Genomic DNA, 21,365 nt, shown 5'->3' on the forward strand with positions numbered 1-21,365 from the left:
GATAGAGAGAAGGATTAATGATAAGCATTTATGATGATGGGTATGTTAATTGGCTTGATTCAACCCTTCCACACTGTACAGATATAATATCACTGTGTACCCCATAATTATGTAAGATTAAATTTGTCCAAAAATTTTTAAATATTACTGGGCCTCAAGCTTCTCCTTGGAAACACATCGAGCCAGAAGACAGAAGAGTTACATCCACACAATTCTCAGAGGTGGCAGACGTGTCCAACCAGAGGCACATAGTCCAGCTAGGCTCAGGGCTGGCAGTGAACGATTTCAGGAGTTAGACTAAAATGACTGTGGAAGGTTCTGATGTCTCTGTCGAAAATCAGAAGAACAGAAGCACAGCTATCTGCCTTCTAAACACCTGCTTCTCTGTAAGATAAACATCAAAATATCAGATTGCTTGGGACACATCTAGACGTGTCCTAAAACTGCCAACGCCCAGCCCAGCATAGCCCAGTGAACCAGATTCTAAGGGCAGCCTGCGCTGCCTAGGTGGTTCTCACGACCGCTGAACAGAACAAGCTCCTGCTTCCATTAGTAAGCTCAATTCACAAACAAAACAAAACAAACAAACAAAAAACAATGAAAAGCTCCAACTGAGAACAGTGGCTCTGCATTTCAGCTGCAGGTTAGGATCACACAGGGTGCTCTTTTCCCAGCCCTAACACTCAGAATCTCTCTCTTGTAAAGCTCTCTAGAGAGCTTAGCACACAGCCAGGATAGAGAAGCAGTTGCTCTAGAATTATCTAGAATTATCACCTCTATGTGGAAGGTTCTGGGGTTCAAAACTGATCCAAACAGAGCTGACTGCAGAAGTGAGCAGCAGCACAGGCTCCCAAACAGAGGGGAACAAGCACAGAGCCGAGCACATTCCCCGTTTCACGTGGGAGTATAAAGAAGTCTCATGAAAGGCATCATTCAGGAAAACATTTTTAGTGAATGAAAGTGTTAACTCAATTTTTAGACATATCAATTTTGTTAAGACAATAATTCAGGAAGAAGAATCTTGATCGCGCCTTTTGCAGTAAGTGGAGCCTGAGTGCTGGTGGTGGGGCGAAGCTCCCCTAGGAGGGCAGCACGTGACTGCACTTCCTGGAGTCAGGCTGAATCATGAAAGGAAGTCCTATAATTCACAAACCCTTCAAAACGACTTCTCCTGTGGCATTTTATCTCTACTCAAATTAAGCAGCACAGGAACTCCAGAGACAGGCCAGCCACACATCTCTGCTCCAGCGCCCGGAGTGAGGCAAGGTTGGAGACGAGGGGCCAGTGGCAGGACCCCACCTCTGCTCACTGAGGTGCCTCAGAAGGCTCCCCTCTCAGCCCGCCTTGAGTACTTATAAAATGAGCAAACGGAAGGCATTCTCAGAAACAAACGCTTTGTTTCTTGGTCTTGAAAGTACAAGGGCCACTTGCTTGGCATCTTATTTTTTTGTTTTGCCTTCGTGAGAAACACGTTCCCTTTCTACATCTTCTTTTCAAAATGGACAAAACTTCAGGTTCCAAATGTTTCAAGGAAACTATGTTGGATTTTTTTTTTTTTAACCGAAGAGAAAGGAACAAGCACTAAGGTTTTCTCCAGTCCCTCAAAACCCTCTTGAGCAAAAACCTGGTTTGTTCTTTCAGAAACTATTCTGAACCAAGTGTGCTTACCCCAAGGATACATGACTTCGTAGCTTCTCCAAGGCTGTGTTACCGCTTGGAGGACTGCTGCAAGGAAATAACTGGGAACCATGTCAGTTCCCGGGTGACTGAGAAGTAACATTATTGTGTGTGTATGTGTGTGTGTGTGCACGTGTGTTGTGTTGTGCAGAAGAATGTTACAGCCTTGAGGACGAAAAGGGCCAGGCCAGGGCCCCACGGACAAGACTCAAGGTCTCATGTCAAAGGAGAGGGCACTCCTGGTTCCCTCATCAGTTCCCAGGGTCAGATCCTCTTAAGAAAATTGGGAGCTGCAAGTATCAACACATGAAATAGTGGTGAGTGTTACCGTGCACTTAGGCAAGGGGTGGCACTGAGAGCTGGGAAAGGGGAGAGGTGGGTGGAAGTTCATATCACTCCTGGGCTCCTCAGGGAATGGGCTGAGAGCAGCTTGGTGTCTGGCAGACCTTGCTGCAGCAATGGAAATACCTGTTCTACTCTGCCTGACACAGACCTACCACCCATGTGTGGCAACTGGCCCCTGAAACATGGCCTGTGTGACTGAGAACTGAATTTTAAATTTTAAATGAAATTCAACATTTATTTTAAATGGTTTTAAGTAATTGAGCGGTCAGTGGCCACATGTGGCCAGTGGTTCCATAATGAACAGCCTTAGCAGGGATGACAGAGAACAACATGATGAGCTGCATCTTATAAACACACCCCCAGGACCAGAGTCTGTGTGGTCCTGGTACTTCCCCCTTCCAGAAATTCCTTCTAGTTGGGCCAAACTTGAAGGCTCTGGGTTTTCTTTTGATAATGGGGGTGATACATTTTTCTCTAAATATCTAGTTGACTATATCCAAGTCATATCTGATATATTAAAATATGAAAAATAACTTTAAGAGTGCCCACAATATGCAAAGAGGGTGCCATGCTGGGAGCAGAGTATACAAAACTCTCCATGCCATGGTCTCCAACTGGACATTTTAAAAGAGCAAGGGCCAAAGTCATGCAACAAAGTCTTTTAGAGCTTCTGAGTAAGACGCCCCCCGGGGGAGTGACCTTGTCTAGTGACTGGGGATGTGAGAGTGGAGGACAACGCACCCCCTATGTATTGCTTATTAAACCCAGCAGAGCCCTAAACACATGATTAGGATCTAGACACAGCTTATTTGCTTATGATACTGTTGGGCAAGAGTCACTCTGTTTCTGTGACCCTCTTATAAAATCTTTTTGCTTGTAAAAGAACCCTGTCTTCAATTCCCTGGTAACCAGTAGCTATTTATCCTTGACATCCCGCACTCAACCATGAACATTTGACAGAGGGCCTATTCTTTGTGAGCCAGTCTGATTGGTGCTTTGCATACAGCATCTCTGAGCTTGATAGCAACCCAAGGGTTAGGTATTTTTAACCTCATTTTGCAGATGGGGTACTACCAGCCCCCAGCAGTTTCCAGTGAAGGATGGAATCTAGACCCCGTGGCCTGGTCTGCTTCTGACAACCACTCTGTCCCCAGAGAGGGCTTTAGAGCCACTTCTTGGAACTGGACGTTTACAGGTCAAAGCCACAATTCTAGAGATTTTATTATAAAGTGTAAACACGGGGACAGGCGATGAGTCCAGGGGCTCTTCTGGGTGAGTATGGCATAGTGCTGATGGAGGCGGCTGGGGTGGGGAGGTAGCAGCAGCAGCCCATCCCCTAATGACTCACAAGAACAGCCCTTCTGGTCACCATCAGCTGCAGTCAGCGAGGCCCAGAAGCCAAGCCACAGACACCAAGAAACTATGGACCAAGCTTTCAACCAGGAGTGAAATTGCTTATGTCCTTCTCACGAGAAAAAAATATTTCACATGAAGCATGCACATGACAAATGGTCTGACAGAATAAAGCATGGTGGACTAAGCATAATGTTAAAAAAAAAATCTTAAAGACGAAAACCATTCAAATCCTCTTGTGTAGAAAATGTTACAGGTCAGTTTTCCTATCTGACCAGTGCACATATTCTTCCTCTGAGAATTATTTCATGTGCATTCACCTTCTGCAAGTCTTACAGTCGCATGCTGAGAATGCACTGACATTCTCACTCTAAAGCCTTCCTCTAAAAGTTCTGCAGAGTGGCAAACCTTAGGAGAACATAAGTTCCCGTGGAAAGGACTGTTCGCAACAGAAAAACATGAGCCCTTTCTCTCTTAATCACACACACACACAAACACACACACACACACACACATATCAAATGGGGAGGGGCCACTCTGGCCTGCCCAGTGTCTGCAGTCAAAGGTACACACAGCTGCCATTATACCCAGCATACCAATAAATCCCAATTTGGTGGAAACCTCGTCAGCCTTTAAAGATGTGTTTCTGTGCTATGAAATCCTATGAACTAGCTGTCAAATGGTGGTCCTCAATCTTGTCTGCTGCACTGGGTGGGGTGGAGTAGGAGTGGCTTTAAGAAACATCTGAAGGCAGGCTGCACACCAGAGCACCCCAGTGTCCTTGGAGGTGGCCTGGGTTTCAGGACCTGAGTGACAGCAGGGTGCAAGCATGTTTGAGACCACGGCTGTTCACCTTTGGGTGAGCTGCTGAACCCCTCAAAGCCTCACTCTTCATTGGAGGACAGAATGGTGCCAGCAGTCATAATGCATGATGTGTTTCTAAGTTACTTCTCTTCCTGGTCTCATCCTACTTACCCTTTCCCCCCAAGCAAACCTTATTGTTATCATTTTTCTCAATTGAAAAAAGTACACACTCCTGATCGTTGTAAATACTGCAGGCACACTGAAGTAGGCAGAATAAAAATGTAAATTCCACCTTTTTCTCTAAACCAATTCTATTCCCCTCCCCCAAAAACTGCTATTCTTAATTTGGTGCTTATACTTCCAGATCACGCTACATATTTACATACACATGTGTACACACTGGATTGAATATGTACAGGCAGAAATGCATGTATAAGTAGTAAACAACAATCCAATATCACTTAAATTATTATGTGCATGTGTGAGATTTTTAGTTTTTTTTTTTTTACTTATTATTTTTGAGACAGGGTCTTGCTCTGTCACCCAGGCTGGCGTGCAGTGGCATGATCTCAGCTCACTGCAGCCTTGACCTCTTGGACTCAAGCGACCCCCCCACCTCAGCCCCCCATGTAGCTGGGACCACAGGTGCACACCACCAGTCCAGGCTAATTTTTTTTTTTTTTTGGTATTTGTCATAGAGGTGGGATTTTGCCATATTGCCCAGGCTGGCTTCCAACTCCTGAGCTCAAGCAATTCCACCCACCTCGGCTTCCCAAAGTGCTGGAATTACAGGCATGAGTCATTGCACCCAACCCAGCATGAGTTTTTTAAACAAATACAATGATATGTTACATCTTGCTTTTTCACTAGTAGAACTTGGACATTGTTATATTTGGTGTATGAAATAAATTCCACATTTTTTAGAAGACTGCATAGGATTCCAACATACAAATCAACTACACTTCCCTTAGTGATTTTTTTTGCTATTATAAAATAAAATGTTGCAATGAGTATTTCTCCACTTTTGTCAATTTATATGTGTAATAGGTTCCTAAAAGTGAAATTGTTGAGTGAAAGCACTTGTGTTTTAAATTTTAAAAGATATTACCAAACGGCCCTGTCAGCACCCACCTGTATTTTTTTCTTATTGATTTGAAAAAACTTGCTGCATATTAAAGCTATTGATCCTTTACCACAAGCATTGAAATTAAATATATCTTACCATTTTTTTCACTTATTTATATATTTTTTCATTTTATGGGGATTTGCTTAAAATTTTAGGAAATCATGCTTATCAATCTTGTGATGAGTGTGAATATAAATTCATATGTTTTATCACATTTAGACAGGCCTCTTCACAATTATTTTAAAACTCACCTAAGTTTTCTTTTAATAGCTTTATTATTTCAATGCTATATTTTTATTCTTTGTTCAGCTTGGAATTTATTTTGATATAAAGAGCAAAGTTTTGTTTTTTTTTCCAAACGATTTGCAGTTTTCCCAAGACCATTCATCCATGGCCCTGCACCTCCCCCGCCTGGTGTGCAAAGCCTCCCTTGGACCCATGCCTGCATATTATCTGGGTCTGGGCTCTACTCCCCACAGCAGCTTCACTTCACAATTTCGTGGAGTTAGTCTCCCTTAACACCTTTATCTTACATTTCTTCTCTGAGTCTTCTCATAAGTCTCTCTCTCTTTAAGTTTTTGCACATCTAAAGTGAAAGAAACACTTTACCGTAAGTATTTTAATGTGCTTGATTTTGTTTGGTCTTCACACTGACAGAGTTCTGGAATCATCTGTACAGCAGGCTCATTTCAGGGGCCTTAGACGTCTCTCCGTCTCTGTATCTGGAGAGCTCCCTGGTGCTCTTGACAGCATCACAGAAAGGCCATCGTGGGGCGGTGCCAGTCTTCGCTCACCCATTTGTTACAGGTTGAATTGTGTCCCCCCAAGTTCAAATGTTGATGTCCTAACTCCCTAACCCCTCTGAGTGTGACCTTATTTAAAGACAGGGTCTTCACAGCAGTGATTATGCCCCACTGAAGTCCTTAGGGTGAGCCCTACTCCAACATGACTGGTGTCCTTACATGAAAAGGAGATCTGGACCCAGAGACAGGCACACAGGGAGCATGCCATGTGGAGCTGGAGACGGTCACCCACAAGCCAAGGAGACGCCGGGAGCACATTCTCCCACCCAACCCTTGGAAGGAGCCACCCTGGGACATCCTGATCTCAGTCTCTTTGGCTCAGAGTTGGGAGGCGACACATTGGGCTGTTCAAGCCGTTCAGTATGTGGTGCTTTGTTATGAACGCCTGATCAGACTGATACTCCATTCCTCCATAACAGACACTGACACAGCTTCCAGAGTCTTCTTAGAAGAAATAAGCTCCGGGGAATATCTTACACACTGCTGGCTTCTTTGGGGAAATCATCCCTCACAAATACTTGCCTTTCTAGCATGAGTCCTTCTCCCCAGCTGCCAAGCTGCCTTTCCTTGACCAAATCATTGAAGTCCCACCTGCCTCACAAACATTTCCATAACAGGAGGGAAACGGGTCTGAGATCTTTCCACACCTGTCCACTCCCAACAGTCATGACAGCAACGCAGGCAGAGAGCAGCAGTTCTGCCCCGTAGGGGGACAGCCACAGACATAGAGGTCTGATGTGGGAAGGACAGAGACACTCACTGCTAGGGGCTCAGCGCTCACTTTCCACGAGGCTCTAGTTCACTCTGCATAGTAAATTTATCTCTGTAGAAGGAAGGCATGCATAAAAGCTTCAGCTCTTCTCACTTGAATCTGTCATTGGTTTGGGATTGTGTCTAATTCCTTTTGTATATGCTTAACTTCTCAATGCAAAAGCCACAAAGATCAAAACAAGTTTTGTGTAACCATTGGTGATGAGTAAAATCGGCATGTCTGACACTGAGCCTGTGTCCTCCCTCTGCCTCTCCAGGCTTTCCTGAGCTGCTGACAGTACTCCAAACCTGCCCACCAATTAGGCAGCACAGCAGATCCTCTTTTACGCCCTATTAGAGTAGTGGATAGAGATTCTGGTTCTGGATTAGAAACACCTAGTTTTGAGCATTCTAATCCCAGCAGCATCACTCAGTGGTTGGACAAATCCCTTCACCTTTCTGAGCCCGTTTCTAATCGGGTTGAATTAGATACTCTGCATATTTAAACAGGCTTCTAAGAAATCTATGAATTTGGACTCTCAGTATCCTAATAAGCAGGACAGACTTCATGACGGAGCTACAAGATCACTGGCAGTGATTTGGGGAACCTAACGCCAAGGCCTGCGATGCAGCCTGCTCTAGCCAGGCTCTTCCCCGTCACCCTCACTGTGAGTTCCTTCACGTAGCCATGACCATCAGCTGATTGGTGTTGCTAACCAAAAGGAAGTGGTGGCCTTCCACCTCAAGCATATGCACAGCTATAAATGCAGAGAAGGGGAAGACACATGAAAAACAGTATTACAGAAAATGAAGTCATAGCACGCTGAGGATCTGAGGAGATATTCCATGAGTAGCTTGGCAATGAATGCTGTCCTTGAAAGGCATGAAGCAAGACAGGGTCACACTGAAGGCAGCAATCACAGTCCCCCAGTGCAGGCAGGCAGCAGTGTGGGGGGTGCAAGGTGGGAGAAGACCAAGGGTGGAATGCCTTAGAAGCGACAGAGACCTGAGGGAGGAACAGGGAGGAGCGGGAGGACAAGGGAAGAGTAGATGCTCCCCAGCTCCAAGAAAGCAGCATAAGCCACCACGAAGGAAAAGACACGTGTGTGGCTTCTTTTGAATAGGGAAGGCATGGCCACACCCACAAAGAACAGGGAGTTCCTGCCACCCACACACCACACAGACCAGTTATGGGCCCATCCTGCCCTGTGCACATCCAGGTCTTGCCCTCCTCCCATCTCACGTGGGACAGGTTGCAAGAATGCAGCCTTAAAAGACTAACGCCTAGGGTACCTAAAAAAAAAAAACCAACAGACACGTGGAAATACCCAGCACATCAGGAAAGCCGACAGCAGGAGAGAGAGGCACCAAGCATGCAAGCAGATGAACTGATGCCCTGGGAGACAGGGGTAATGGTGCACTCAAACAAGTAATAAAATACACAAGAACCTAATACATCACTTAAAAAAATCCCAAAGAAGTAACTACATTCCTTGGAAATTAACCACCTGCTTGCTAAAATAATCATAGGAAAACTAAGTGGATGGACTGAAGAACAGGATGGACAGGGATGAAGGGCTTCCTTGAGATAAAGATTAACCTGATGGTTTCATGAAAGCACAGTGCAAATGGCAAAGGAGAGGGAAAGAATGAAAAGAAAAAGTGCATTCATTGCAGCACTGTTTATAATATCAAAAATTAGAAAAAACATCGACATGCCTATTCTGGACTGTCATAAAAATTACAATAACCACTGAATATGGAGACCTCCCCGCACCCCAACATATTAATAAAAAGAAAGTTACAGAGTGATAAAGGTATTAAGAAGACGTACACATTATATCTTCTGAAGAAGATATAACCACCATTATATCTTCTGAAGACATGCACACATGCACACATGAATGCACAGGACGAAAGAGGGGAGGTTAGAGCTCCAACTGCTCCCCCACAGTGGGACTGGGGGCAGGGCTGGGATTGAGGGTGGAGGTTAAGAAGGGCTTTTCTGTTGCTCGCTGTATCTGAATCCTGTACTAAAGGATATGTACTCGTGTATCGGTTATGCAATGGACAACTTTTCTAAAAGAAAATATTAGAAAGTTCTCCCATCTTGGAGGTCAGAGAAACTAACTTTGGCAATTGTGGTTGCTCATCAAACCTATCTGGACGTGCCTTCCCTCCAAGACTGCAGGGCAGATTCCCAGAGTCAGCCCGCCTGGGAGAGGCTCTGACAGTTATGTCAGTTTTAACCACACACCAGGTACCGAGCACTGCAGCTCCATTAGGTATCCATTAGGTATCACAGCGAAGCCCCCTGTGACTGCTCCATTTACAAAAGAAGAGCTTACAAATAAAGAAGGGGGACTTGAACCCAATGGGGCCTCAGACCCTTACTCTCAACCAGTAGCTACAAAAATATTCAATAAATGTCACTTTGAGGCACTGTATCCACCACATAATTCATATATTGTTAGCACTTAAGATGAAAACAACCACAACATTCTGCCTCTACCAAGCAAAGCCTAAGGAGCTTGTTAAGGAGCAGCAAGAGGTCATGCAGTGTTTCCCAAAGAGGCTGTGGCAGAGCCAACCCTGAAAGCCACTCTAAGAACAAACACACTGCAGGGTCATGGAATTGTAGGAGCACTGGCTGAGACTGGCTCTCTCAGAGAATCTCTGTACATGTTACCTGCACAAAGCCTCTGAAGATGCCCACGATATTTATCCCTGCTTGCTGCACTTTATTTCATCCAGCATTTCTCACGCTTACTTGAGCAAGCTTCCCAGGGAATTCCACTTAGCACTGCAGTGTCCACTTCGGAATCAATCAAGGAAATTGAAGAGAAGGCCAGCAATCTGCTTAAAGTCTCATGAGATCTCCATTTCCACAAAAATAAACATTCTCATCACTCAGATAATAAAATGTTGGTGTCGTATCTAATACAAAAGTGACATTGACACTGATGTAAAACATAGAGGCTAACTGTTAAAGTGGAGTTAAAAACCATCTTTCACTAAGCATGATTCAGAATGCACCCTGATAGAAATCATAAAAGTTCTATGCTACAATAAATAAATAACCATAGAATTAAAAAGCTCTGGAGAAATATTTTCAATAATTATGACAGTGGATTTACAACAGGTAAAATGTAGGTGAGTGTTAACAAGAGGCACATTAATGCCACAGATGGTACAACAAAGAGTATGATAAGCAATTTATATAAAACATATTTGGTCAACAAATATTCCCCATAGGGCCGGGCACAGTGGATCATGCCTATAATCCCAGCACTTTGGGAGGCTGAGGCAAGAGGATTGCTTGGGCCCAGGAGTTTGAGACTAGCCTGGGCAACATAGCGAGAGCCCATCTCTACCAAAAAAAAAAAGAAAAAAAAAGAAAGAAAAATCCCACACCAAATATCCCCTAAACATTCTTCAGGTATTACTGTATGTATAGCAAGACTGAAGAGCAACGGTTAGACAAGAAGAAGAAGATGGAGGGTTCCAGAAAAAAAGAAAGAAAAATGGAAACTTGAGATTACTTGGTATATCTGACACTGTAGAAAACTGTGTCAATAGGGCTTTCATCTTTATGTCAGAAAGTTGGGAAGGAAATGATAATAGGCACAGTGCAAACTAAGAAAACACAAAAACAAAGCAAGGGTTTACCCCAGGAAGAGCAAAAAGGGGTACAAGAAAGAAAACAGAATGATATACCTTGCTTTAGCAGTAAACTATATTTATATAACCATAATAAAATAAACCAAATAACTTCTTAATTTCAAATGAGAGAATAATTATCCTGGGACGGTGTGAGAAGGAGTAGAAGGTGATGGTGGTCTAAAACTCCAATGTCCTGAATTCTCAGTGTCAATAAACGCTGTTTAAAATTAGTACACCAAAAAATTTGAAAATATGCCAATCATAAGGAAATAGTGAGAATTCTAGAGGAAATAACTCAAAGCAGTACCAAAGGATGGGCAGAATGAAAAGAGGAACTCATCACAAATTAAAATTAAACAAAAAGAGAAATTAACTTAGGTCACACCAAAACATTTTCATGTCAACTCAACAGGAACTGATAGATGTAATATTAATAAACTACCAGGTTGACCAAGGGAAAATAAAGATTTATCAGTTAAGACAAACCAATGGAGGGGAGAAATGAAAGGTCATATGTTGAACATTCAAATGCTACTTAGAATCAGGCAGAGTATACTTAAGTAAAGCACTATTTAAACTGTGGATATTCCTAAATCTCTGCCCTGGACCCTCCTTCTGTTGAATTTGCATTCTCTCCCCAGTTCACAGTATCCAGGTCGAGAGCCTCCCTCACCCTGCTGGGTAGACCTGCAGCTTGCCTGCAAGGTTTTCACTCGGGTCAAGACATCTCTCATCTGCATTTCAGGCTAGAAGCTCACTGTCTCCTCATACTTATGCTCCCTTCCAGCGCTCCAGGACAGCAGTGACTGGAAGCGCCTCTCCAGCTCAGAGCCAGGATCCCAGTTTCAGAGCTAGACACCTCGGAGCAGAGGACCAGAAAGCTCACAGTACTCCTCAGTAATCCAGTCATCATCAACATTCTTAACTGCCCTCACTTGCTCCACCACCATCTGCCTTTGGCCAGCTGCCAGAAATCAATACATGGTTTCCCAGAAAGAAAAGAATCAAGGGAGCCATTTGGATTTATTAAACGTACTGTAACATAAACAAAATATTCTTTCTTTGCGTATCTTTTGTCTTGGCTAAATTCAACTGTCTTTAAGATTCCAGTTTAACCACCTTCTAAGAAATGTAGGGCAAAACTTGCACAATTGATTCATAAAGGAAAAAAAGCTCAAATTGATACAAGCTAATATTTGGTCAGATAAAATTATAAGCAAATAGAAAATTTCCCTGATAACATCATATCAAAATGAATGAACTTTCCTAAAATCCAGTCAGACTAGTTCTTAAAACATCTTCCCACAATCCCTCAGTAGAAAACCCTTTTTTCCTAGTGTTCAAATCCAACCTGTTCAAATCTAAGTAGAAGAGGAAGGTGATAAGACACAAATGAGGCAATTTGACTATAATCTCTCATTAGGACTCTGCCTTCTGATTTTAGTTGCTTTAGAAGAAAAAGTAATGCTCAATGTGCAGACTTCTAAAACAAAACAAATTCTTCCCCAAAGGCCTAAATTCCTGTTGTTGTTGTTGTTTTCTCCACCCAGTTACAGCTAAACCAATCCAGAAGTAGTGGAAAATGTTAAAACCAGCAAAGCAAGAGTAGAAAAGTCAGGGGGTAGCTGGAAAAAAATCTATACAGGGAAAGTTGGGAAAGTAAAAATTAGCCATCACTTAGGCTTAGATAACTGACACAAACCCAGCTGGCTGCAAAGTTAACAGGAAATAATATTTCTTCCATGGACAGACTGCAGCTGTAAAGGGTGACAGTAACCCCTCCTGTAAGTAACTTCTGCTCTCTTTCTCTAAAATGGTACTGTCAGAAACTCTGCTGTTTGAAATTATATTACAAAGATGAGACATCCACTCTTACTTGAAGGACCTCTATTTTGATCGGTATGATTGAAAATTCAGTAAAATCTTGCTATTTAAGACTCCCTAAAGAGAGAGGAACTGCCCTTCTAATTACTGGAAAGTGTGAAGTATTGAGCAATATAAATGCACTTTGCTTTCAAAAGCAAACTATAGTTCAATGGAGTCTAATACAGACTGAGTACCTCAGCTCCAGCTCTAAAAAGTTCTGAAAAACAACACCTTTTTTTTTTTTTTTTGGTAAGTCTTAGAGAAGCTCTTGTAGTGATAACACCTGCTCTAAACTGACACACAGCTATTTATAGTCTTTATTTATTCCACTTAGTAAGAATATTCATGTTCTTAAATGTAAAAGTGCAGAAATATTAATGCATGGAATTACAGGATTCTCTCCAGCTATATTGGAATGGCATGTAACCAGCAGGGTCAACATGTATGTTTACCTTTCTAAATTCTGAGCAATGTCTTTCTCAGTTCTGAAATTTAGATTCTAAATTTTAATTCCAAATTCTGAAAAAGCTTGAATTCCAAAATACGCCTTGGCACAAGCATATTGGATTATAACTATGGGCAAGCAATGTGCTAAATAAGTGAAGTTCTACTAAGAAGTCTTCCATTAAAAAAAAGCAGAGAGATTAGACCTGCATTTAGAATACTAAATAGGGGCCTAACAAAGATCAGGGTGATTCATTTCTAAAGTGCAAATCTAGCAATAAAATAACGTTTCTACCAATTTCATCTCTCAGGAAAGATAAAGACCTAAAGTATACACTCCATTTTTATCCTAGCTTAAAACTTTCTAGTTATTAAGACTATTATAAAATCCTATTTTATATTTCACTTCAAATACAGAGGCTTTAAAAAAAATCTTCCCACAATCCCTCCGTAGAAAAATCTCTTTTTTCCTAGTGTTCAAATCCAACCTGTTCAAATCCAAGGTAGAAGAGTAAGAGGATAAGACACAAATCAAGTAATTTGATTATAATTTCTCATTCAAATACACTTTAAAGTGCACTTCAAATACAGGGGATAATACAAATCAATTTCTGTTTTAATGCAAGAGTTTTCTAAATACGTTAAAACAAAAGTGCCATTCAGAACAAAAATGATTTGATAAAATAATTTCAACTAACAAAGATTTCTCATTTAAAACACTTAATAATTTACATGTATTTAAGCCTTTTTGAGAAAATATAATTCTATCTATGCACTGCTCGGACTTTCACTGGGGAGAAGGAGGACATCAATGTATTTAGTTGCATTTAATTAAAATGCTGCCTGTGTAAAGGCAATGAATTTGTCCCTACTAAGACAAAGAAGTCAGATGCTAGAATCAATTCCATTTCTTCCAGGAACTCTCAGGGATTAAATGGTTCCTTTTTTTATTTTTAATACGAAGAATCAGATATGGCACAACATCTTCAACTCTTTTTTTTTTTTTTTTACTACACGCTGCAATGCTTTGAACTCTACTTGAGTTCAACTGAATCTTCTCTAAGTCAGGCAAAACTCATAAAATATTTTGCAACACTGTTTCCAACGTAAAAAAAGATTCAAACTCTCACTTCTCCAATTGTCTTTCTAGTCCTTGAACATTCCAACAAAAGAATGGATTGCATTTGTGTAGTTTTTAGGTGGGCTTAAGGTTTTGGAGCCACATTGCCAAAAACAGACAGACAAAAAGAAACACCCTTAACTCTTAACTCAAATTTACATTTTACTACATAAAACTTTCTTGCTCTCCAAGTTCATTGGCTAAGTAAATTACTTGACAATGAAAATATATCCACAAGAGTAATTATGCTAAATTTTAGTAGTGGTTCAGAAAGTTTGTTGTTTGAATGCAACTGCTGTTTCTTTCTGTAGTAAAAGATTTGTCTAAGCTCATAAGGCGTCTGGACATTTCTACTTTGAGTAACTTTGATAAACACTGCAGCATTTTCCAGTGGATTCGTGTAAATGGCCAAAGGAAAATGTTCTAGCTCCAAGATCGAATTCCTCGCACTGTGCCTGATCCCCAGTCCCGCGTCTCCCGAGGGCCGGGCCGTGACCGCAGTTTCCGCGCTCCCTGGGGGCCTGGGCGCCCTGGGATGCTCGGCTCACTTTCCGCACGGTCTGACCTCTGTCCCCTCCGCCCAGGCCCGAGCCCCTCTCTCCCCGCGCAGCTTCTGGATCCCGAGCGCGGGTAGGTTCAGGAGCGAAGCTGGCGGAACCCACCTGTATTTATTCACATGGTTTCAGCACTTTTACCTCGGCCGATGAAGGCCCTGCGGGCACCTACCCGGTGTGACTGGGCACACAAGAAAGCAGAACAAGAAAGGGCATGAACGCAGCGCGTCGTCCCCCATAACCTCCTCTCCTTACCAGAAAGTCCCGGCCGGGGAGGGGACGCGGCCACACCTACGTGCGCCAGGTGAGGCGAGGGCGGGCGCAGCGCGGGGCCACCCGCTCTTCCTCGCTCTCCCGCCGCCGGGGTGGCCTCAGCCGCCGGGCCCGCGGCTCTTCCTCATTTTGGGCAACTTCCTTAACGCGCCCGGGCAGGCGGCTCGCACTTCCTCCCAGTGTCGCGCCCCGCCGCCCTGGCCCGCCCTGCTGACCGCGCCCATGAGCCCCGAGCTGGGCGGGCACCGGCTGGAGCGCCGGGCGAGGCTCGAGGAATCGGCCCAGGCGGCGGCAGGTGCAGAGGAGCCCGGGTGGGGCGCGCCTCACTCCTCCCGCCGAGCAAGGGCTCTTCGCAGGCAGAGAAGGTGGGACTGCCCGGGACATGGACCGCATCGGTCCCCCTCCTCCCCGCCAGCGCGGTGGCTTCTGTGACTGCCCAGGACCCACAGACACCCAGCGGCCCTTTCCTTTTGCTGTGCAGTGCTGGGGAAGAGACTCCACTGCATGGCATATTCCCTGGAGTGTGTATCTGGGTCACCAAGCCAACAAGCTCCAAGCTACTGTGCTGGAGCACTCGGGAGGCCTGGGCAGTGCTGAGAGGGACCCTGTAGGTGAACACCAGACTTCACGGCACACTAGTGGGCAGTGGGGCACGCTGCTTCTGAAGGCTTTAATTATTACAAAAGTCTTTGCTTCCTTCTTACCGTGACGGCTCTGATGTCCACAACCAAATAAATTAAACATATAGTCCTAAAAATTGTTTTGAGATACCCGCCTGATACCCTTCTCCCAAACCATCCCCCTTTTCCTTTTGGACATTCCTCTTTAAAGTGTTCCCACAAAACGGTATCCAGACCTTCTTGATAACACTGGTTGGCAGTGCCTGTTTTAAAAAGCTTTACCCTAAGCCAAAATGCAAGAAGCAAAAAAAAATATATATAATGTGCTGGATTGTAATTGCCATGGAGAAAATATAGGGATGGGACTATTTACACTTATTGGAGCCCTCAGCCTTTTCTGCTTCCAGTGTTATTGGATTTTCGTTCATTTTTGCCATTATTTTTTCTAAACCTGTTAAAAGAAAACTTCAGCCGAATTAAATTTAAAGCAGTTTAATTGAGCAATGAATGATTTGCGAATGGGGCAGCTTCCAGAATCACAGCGGATTCAGACTCCAGGGATGCCTCATGGTCAGAACAAATTTATAGACAAAAAAAGGGAAGCTATGAACAGAAATCGGAAGTGAGGGAGAGAAACAGCTGGATTGGTTACAAGTTGGTGTTTGCCTTATTTGAACACAGTTTGAACATTCAGCAGTGCATGAGTGGTTGAAGTATGGCCGCTGGGGTTGGCCAAGACTCAGCTATTGTTACAGGCACATACTCCTAAGTTAGATTTTCAATCTTGTCTGCCTATTAAGCTAGGTTACAGTTCATCCACAAGGACTCAAATATAGAAGTCTGGGGTCCTTCTCAGGCTATATTTAGTTTGCTTTAAGAATTCCTCTCTTTTGGTCATTTTCTCAAAGTTGAGAAAATAACCAAAACTTTAGTCATTGATGTCACTGTCACCATTGTAAATGCACTTATATGGTCTTGAAACCCACAGAGAAACAGTAGAACAGTGGGTTTTGCAAGGAGGGAACAAGGAGTGGGTAGAGGATAACCCTTATGCTGGAACGTCCTGTTTGCTGGGGAAAAACAAAAGCTGGTCTGTTCCGGGCACATTTAGCACAAACGGCTCCATTTTGGTTCGGTTTGGTCTGTTGGGGCCTAGTGCATGAGCTCAGCTCAAAACAACGGCCTCCCATAATTTTATTTAATAAAATTCCCCCTTTTTGTTCAGGTTCTCACTTCAGTGAGAGTGCGACCAAAACTTAGGCTTAGCACCTCTCTCAGTTTTCATCATTTCAAATTTCCAGTCTCAGCATGTCCTTCATAGGTTATGGTGTCCTCATAGTTGCACATTTCTTTCAGCTTTTGTCATTCCAGTTGAAGAGATACCATTTGACATTCTAGAAATGGCTGTGTGCAAACATTTAAAACCTTTGAGAGAATACAGTACACCAGGGAGACTACTATTGTGACTACCAGGAGAATAATACCAAGTGTTTAGAGTATGCTCCTTACCCAGGATGCCCATAAACCAAACCACCTAGAATCAAATAGATCAAAGAATAAGTTAAAGAGTGTACTCACTTAACTAGGTGGTCTTTTCCTTTATCCCCTACAACCGAATCTCTATAATACCCGATGTATTTCTTCATAGACCACAAGTGCCAGTAGCTGCATAGATACTTCTCTGTTTAGCCAATTCTACTATTTAGCACAACTTTCACAAGAGAATTTAAAATCTGTTGTGTAACCATAGCTTTTACAGTAGGATCTGCTATAGGGCCTATCATGAGTGATACATTTCTAATCATTGCCTCTTTTATTTCAAACCGTGGAAAAAAGACCTAACAAATGATGCTTCTTTTTTTTTTCTTGAGATAGCGTCTTACTCTGTCACCCAGGCTGGAGTGCAGTGGTGTGATCTCCACTCACTGCACTCAGCCTGCTGGGTTCAAGCAATTCTCCTGCCTCAGCATCCTGAGTAGTGGGATTACAGGCGCCCACCACCATGCCTGGCTAATTTTTGTATTTTTAGTAGAGATGGGGTTTCACCATATTGGCCAGGCTGGTCTTGGACTCCTGACCTCAGGTGATCCACCCGCCTCGGCCTCCCAAAATGCTGGGATTACAGGTGTGAGCCATCGTGCCCGGCCAAATGATGGCTTTTAGAAGAGTGAAGGCCTTCTGGCAATGTTCTCTTTGACCCATGATGTGGGTTAAGAGAAGTGAATCCATGTCTATTTCTGACTGATTATGAGGCAATGTATGTGCCATTAAAGTTTCTCACCAGCAAGGGGCCTTCATCTTTTATCTATCAAAGTATAAGGTTATCCATGTATAAGCCTGGGTGAAAAAACCTTCACAAATAAAAGTATACCCCATAAGTGCACACAACAGACCCCCTTTTCATTTCTATTATTCATACAGGCATAAATAAGGAAAAATGATGCTAAGATAAGAGTCTCATGATAGTAGAAGCCTTGATCCATGACCTTGGGAAAAGCTGCTCACATCAAGGCTGCCATCTTCTTCTCAGGAGAAATTTCCCTGGTTAGCTTTACCTTAAGGATTCCAGTGGGTGTACAGTTTCAAGAGCATGGAGGGACCCTTCTCAGCTGTGACATTATGAACCTAAAGTTAAAGGTCCTGAAGTTTTGCTCTAGTGTGGATGGCAAGGACAATCTTTCTTTGATGTTCTCAGAAGATTCAATTTTTGAGGTCTAGATTGTGAAATGATCAATTGTCCTCAGTGAACCATAAAAAGCTTTTTTTACCTGATGAAAATACCCTGTAGCAAAATAATCTACTGTTATAACACCAGCCCTCTTGCATGGGAGAGGTTTTATACAACCAAAAAACATGCATTGAAAATGACAATTGAATAGAAATCCTTTTATAAAATGTTTAAATGGCCCATCAGGTAACCAAACATACCTGAAGCTTCGATTGTCTTCCCAGGAATATGGATTTAACACACCAAACATTGGTTATAAACTTTATAAGTCACCATACTAATATATTTAATTTGAATTATTTTATCTTTTCCATGATGAGCCATGGAATGCAGAACTTTTAATAACAATAAGGACTCTGGAAGGACAAGGCAGCTGTCCTGGTTTTCCATGAGTCCATGCTTAACATTGAACTCATGTCCTCTCAAATACCGGTTGTTTCTCCAATTTAGGTGCATAGCACTGGTAACTGATGGGTTATCATAGGTAATTTGACTTAGACCAAGGAGTTGATTCAAATTGTATATCTAAACAGTTTTAGTATTCACTCATTTAGCATGAAAATCTGGCAAAGTATTTTCTTGGTATTTAATTAATTTTTGTTCTACTTGGGTTAGCAGTTTTATAAACCAGTCAGTCTTTTTATTAAAGTTTCAGGAATTCTTACGCAGTCCAATTCTTGTGGAATTGGAGAATTCATGTGGAATTCTTACCCATGATATGATATTAAAGTAATTAGAAACTTGTACTTAAGAGTGATTTTCAGGGTTCTTTCCATCCTTTCATGAACCTCCTAAAAGAAACCATATTCTAGGATTTTGCATGCTTGTGAGATTTCCAGAACCTGCATCAGCATTATGCAATTAACTGTGGAAATGATTTTAAATAGTCATAGTTAAAGACATAATTGACAAGGAAATTTGATCATTTCTGTGGTCTATAATAACTTAACATATTAATAATAACTATAATTATGATTGGTAGCATATACTGAGACATATAAGAATTTTAGAAATCCCATACAATTTTGGAACATATTGATCTCATATGCTAAAATATAACCTGAAGAAGGTTAAACATTATCTTTTGTTTTGACAATGCTTCCCATGTAACTGAACATGTCAGACAGCCCTGTTGAGCTCTTTTGGATGCTTGAAGCACCCTCTGTAGCCTCCCAAAGTTACAGGTCAGAAAAGACAATTGTGAAGCTGAAATTTGATTTTGGGAAGCCTATTAAATATGTTAAAGGTTTAAAACATTTGATATTATGAAATAGAATTCCAGGTTACGATGTCATTCCTTTAGCCAAAATGATGACTCAAAAATTTTAAAAAGGCAAAAACCTTTACTGATTGATGGATGGAAGACTTAGCTTTCCAAGCATCTGTCTCTTATCTTTCCCATCTTTTTTCAGTAGTTTATTCAAAGGACAAACAAAAATCTGTCATTATCCTTTAATATTATAGGAAAATCGTGTTTGAGAGAAAGTCAAATTTCACCCTTGCATTAGTGTTCTATTAATGTCAACTCAAATTTTTTGTTTGTTTGTTTTGGAGACAGAGTCTCACTCTGTCACCCAGGCTGGAGTGCAGTGGTATAATCTTGGCTCACTGCAACCTCTGCCTCCTGGGTTCAAGTGATTCTCCTGCCTCAGCCTCCCAGGTAGCTGAGACTACAGATGTGTGCCACCACACCTGGCTAATTTTTGTATTTTTAGTAGAGATGGGGTTTTGCCACGTCAGCCAAGCTGGTCTTGAACTCTTGACCTCAGGTAATCCAGCCACCTCAGTCTCCCAAAGTGCTGGGATTACAGGCGTGAGCCACCACACTCAGGCCTAATTTTTAATAAAACCTTATAGATAAGTCTATCAATCTTAATCAGTTTGACTGTAAGGTGAGAGTCTCATGAACCTTTTATAACTCTTCATAATTTTTGTGAAAGAGCAGATCAGTGCTCCAAGAAAAATCTGTTATGCTTTTATTCTAATGTTCAATTTACAGAAAAACTTAATACCCCTTTAACTTTAGCCAATGTCCCCACAGAATTTCTTTTTACAAGATTAATTTGTCATGAACCTTCCACAACTTGTTCAAACCTTTAGCTTTATCTTACCTAATTTTAAACAATCCTTTAATTTGATAAATCAGGCAAAAATTTACATTCCCATGCCTTTTTACAATCTTTTACCAAAGACATATTTAACTCTCCTTACACACACTACTGAAAGGACTATGTTTTCAGTAGTCTCAATCACATGTGATAATGGTAACTCTTAGCAACTTTTATTTTTGGTGCATAAATTCTTTCATGAATCTTTTCATGACTTACACAGACCATCTATGACATGCTTAGACTTTCTGACTTGTCCTAAACATCCCTTTTTTTTCAACAACCAGTTATTTTACTTTAGGACAAGAATTTACCATACAAGATTCTTTCTTCTATAAAGTCTCTTTTCTTTGTAACCTTTTTTGCATAGCTAGGGGACATGGCTAATTCCATATGTCTGCAGGCCTTATCTAGAATCTGATGCTCCAAAATAGGTAAATTGAACAATTTTCAAAAGTCAAAGAAGCAGTTTATGACCTTAAAGCGTTTAGCAAACCTAATATCTGACCTGCATAATTTAGACCAAATGTTTATATTTTGCCAATAATCTTTAAAGCTGTTTTTATTTCCCAAAGATTCCTAAAGTTATGTCAACTAAAATATAATACAGTTTTTATTTTTCTTTCAAAATATTTGATTTAAGCACTTATTTTTCTTTATGCCAATTATTTAGAGCTCTTTTATATAAACATCACACACACAACACATATGTGATTACACACACAGATGGAACAAGGTCCATTAGTTGCAATATTTTTTATTTACTAGTGTCTAAGTTTCTTAATTGGATTATTGGCTTTAGGGTGGAGTCCTTTTTTTTTTTTTTTTTTTTTGAGACAGAGTCTCACTCTGTCATCCAGCCTGGAGTGCAGTGGCACAATCTCAGCTCACTGCAAGATCTGCCTCCTGGGCTCATGCTATTCTCCTGCCTCAGCCTCCCAAGTAGCTGAGACTATGGGTGCCTGCCACCACACCTGGCTAATTTTTTGTATTTTTAGTACAGACAGGGTTTCACCGTGTTAACCAGGATGGTCTTGATCTTCTGACCTTGTGATCTGCCCACCTTGGCCTCCCAAAGTGCTGGGATTACAGGCGTGAGCCACCATACCTGGACAGGGGGGAGTCCTTTTA

General features: G+C 42.0%; 1 protein-coding gene across 4 annotated transcripts in view; it reads right to left on the bottom strand.

The window, feature by feature from the left end:
• SYK (spleen associated tyrosine kinase) overlaps positions 1-14,970 on the bottom strand; it is a 96,860-nt gene extending 81,890 nt beyond the window's left edge. For 2 of the 4 annotated variants that reach the window (XM_054501454.2, XM_054501453.2), the window contains exon 1: positions 14,761-14,968. The gene's annotated coding sequence lies outside the window, so the exon portion shown is untranslated. The other 2 variants (XM_054501450.2, XM_054501452.2) reach the window with 2 other exon arrangements.
• Between the last annotated feature and the right edge of the window lie 6,395 nt (positions 14,971-21,365).

The sequence above is a fragment of the Pongo pygmaeus genome, chromosome 13, assembly GCF_028885625.2.
Source record: "Pongo pygmaeus isolate AG05252 chromosome 13, NHGRI_mPonPyg2-v2.0_pri, whole genome shotgun sequence".
In the NCBI taxonomy this organism is placed as follows: Eukaryota; Metazoa; Chordata; class Mammalia; order Primates; family Hominidae; genus Pongo; species Pongo pygmaeus.